Source organism: Alexandromys fortis, unplaced genomic scaffold (assembly GCF_014885135.2).
Source record: "Alexandromys fortis isolate MF-2015 unplaced genomic scaffold, M_Fortis_MF-2015_v1.1 scaffold_27, whole genome shotgun sequence".
Taxonomy (NCBI): domain Eukaryota; kingdom Metazoa; phylum Chordata; class Mammalia; order Rodentia; family Cricetidae; genus Alexandromys; species Alexandromys fortis.
In genome coordinates, this window is record NW_026067952.1 from 8741301 (window position 1) to 8744428 (window position 3128).

Genomic DNA, 3128 nt, shown 5'->3' on the forward strand with positions numbered 1-3128 from the left:
TTTTTTATTATTTATTTATTTATTTTTTAGTTTTTCGAGACAGGGTTTCTCTGTGGCTTTGGAGCCTGTCCTGGAACTAGCTCTGTAGACCAGGCTGGTCTCGAACTCACAGAGATCCACCTGCCTCTGCCTCCCGAGTGCTGGGATTAAAGGTGTGTGCCACCACCTCCCGGCTCATAAGTGGTTTTTAAACACAAAGCAAAGAAAACCAGCCTACAAATTACAATCCCAGAGAACCTAGACAACAATGAGGACCCTAAGAGAGACATACATGGATCTAATCTACATGGGAAGTAGGAAAAGACAAGATCTCCTGAGTAACTTGGGAGCATGGGGACCTTGGGCGAGGGTTGAAGGGGAAGGGAGAGGCAGGGAGGGGAGCAGAGAAAAATTTAGAGCTCAATAAAAATCAATTTAAAAAAAGAGTTGCTGTGGTCTTGTGTCTCTTCACAGCAATAGAAACCCTAAGACACTGGATGCAATGCTTATTAAAACAAAGATGCTGGGGGCTGGAGAGAGACACCTCAGTGGTTAAGAACATTGACTGCTCCTGCAGAGGACCCAGGTTCAGTTCCCAGGACTTGCACTGGGCAGCTAAAAACCACCTATAACTCCAGCTCCAGAGGGTACAATACCTCCACAGACATCTGCACTCAGGTGTACAATGTACACATACACACACATTACTAATTAGAAATAAAATAGATCTTAAAATGCCAGTTCCATTTTCCTATATCAGTGCAATTGAGGGAGAAAAGCATCAACAATAAGTGCTAAGACCATCAGGTGAAGAATTACTAAATAAAAGAATATTCAGTTGTTTCAAAACATTGCAATAGGGCTGGGCATGGTGGCAGACACCTATAATCCCAGCACTTGGGAACCTGAGGCAGGAAAATCTTAAATTCAAGATCAGCCTGAGCCACATAGGAAACCCTGGCTCAAAACCCCAAAACAAAGAAACTCATCTGTCTTAGTTAGGGTTTCTATCTTTCCTATGAAACACCAGGACCAAAAGCAAGTTTGGGGAAGAAAGGAATGATTTGGCTTATACTTCCACATCATTGTTCATCAGGGAAGGAAGGCAGAACAGGAGCTCAGACAGGGCAGGAACCTGGAGGCAGGAGCTGAGGCAGAGGCCATGGAGGGGTGCTGCTTACTGGCTTGCTTCCCCATGGCTTGCTCAGACTGCTTTCTTATAGATCAGGTACCATTAGCCCAGAGATGGCCCAACCCACAGTGGGCTGGGTCGTCCCCTAGCAATCAATCACTAATTAAGAAAATGCCTTACAGCTGGATTTTATGGCGGCATTTTCTCAACCGAGGTTCCCTCCTCTCAGATGAGTCTAGCTTATGTCAAATCGACACAAAACCAGCCAGCATATCACCCACAGATTATTTACCAATTTAAAAGGGGACACATGCACCCTCCCAATAAAAAGATGTATCTGTCTCCCCCTGAAGCTCAACCTCAGGGTCACTCAGAGAGGGACAGTGTGACATTGTTTGCTCTCTGACATGGTGCAGAAACTACCCATCATCTTCAATGTCATTTTCTTGCCAAAAATACTTAACCTGATTTTAATCATGAGGATAATTTAGATGAATCTAGAATGTGGGACATTCTGCAAGCCTGGAATCACTTAAAAGTTAGTAGCCTTTGTTAAAGGTGGGAGTCGTTCTAGGTTAAAAGGAACTAAAGAAATATTACTCACTCTTTCTTGTGTGTGTGTGTATGTGTGCATGTGCGCGCATGACTGTGTGAGCACAAGTGTGTGTGTGCGTGTGTGTGTGTGTGTGTGTGTGCGCGCGCGCACGTAAATGTATACATCTTGATTAGATCCTGGACAGGAAAAGGAAACAGCTAAGAGAGAAAAGTAAGCAGTTAGGAATTCATATATTCTCTGTACCCAAGGTGATGGCCAACCCTGTTTTGCTTTGGTTTTGGTTAGGGTTTTATTTTGTTTTGATTTTGATTTTATGTGTATGAGTGTTTGTCCGCATGTATATGCATCACATGTATGTATGTACATGATATATGTATATCATCATGTATGTGTGTGCGCCTGGTGCCTGAGGAGGCCAGAAGAGGGCATCAGATCCCCTGGAGCTAGAACGTTAAGAAGTTATGAAGCCACCGGATATGGGTACTGGGGTCTGAAGCTGGGTCCTCTGGAAGAACTGTGAGTGCTCTTAACGTTGAGGCATCTCTCCAGCCCTGCTTCCTTCTTTCTTTGACTTCTCTGGAGCTGTGGGATGAGAAAATGGGAGGTGAAGATTTGGAGTCTATGGCCCTGGAGTGGGGCCTAGAATCTGTGATCCTAAAAGGTGCTCAGATGAGTGGCATCTGGAACAGGGCACCACCACCTCCAAAGTCATCTTAGATGTCCCCAAGCCAGATGCTCAACCCAACAATGTCATCTCATGGCATCCTCTCCCCTCTGCCTGGCTCACTATCCCACCCTTCTTTCAAGTCCAGGTTCAAATGTCTTCCTCGGGGAAGACCTTAAAGAACGCTCTCAGAGACTGGCGAGATGGCTCAGTGGTTATGAGCACTGGGTGCCCCTTCAGAGGACCTGAGTTTGATTCCCACCACCCACGTGGCAGTTCACAGGCATACATTGGGACAAAACACCCATATACAGGAAATAATATTTTACTTTTAAAAAAAAATAACAAACTCACTCAAAGCCCCAGGAACTGGGCTGTAGTTTTACATCCAGTTGTGAATATTGAATTAATATTGTCCTCTCCCTTCAGACAGTGTCGTAGCTGAACAGTGTCCTCCCAACCTGCACTCCAAGGCATATGATGAAGTCTTCACCCTCAGCTCCTCAGGATGCGGCTTATGTCTGGAAAGAGGGTCTTTGCTGCGGCTTGAAGCTATGTGTGTCCCCTGCCAAAGGACAACTTGTTAAACACATGGGTCCCCTGGATGACACCACTGGGAGTCTTTAGGTCACTGGGTCATGTCCTCAAAAGGGACCATGGGAGCCTGGGCTCTTTCTCATTGGCGTTCCTTCCTGATTTAGGACATAAAATCTTCCTGTTCTCACCTGTATAGTGAGTTTGGGGCATCATGGGCTAAATGAGACTCTCTCTGTCTTGAAGAAGGAGGAGGAGGAGGA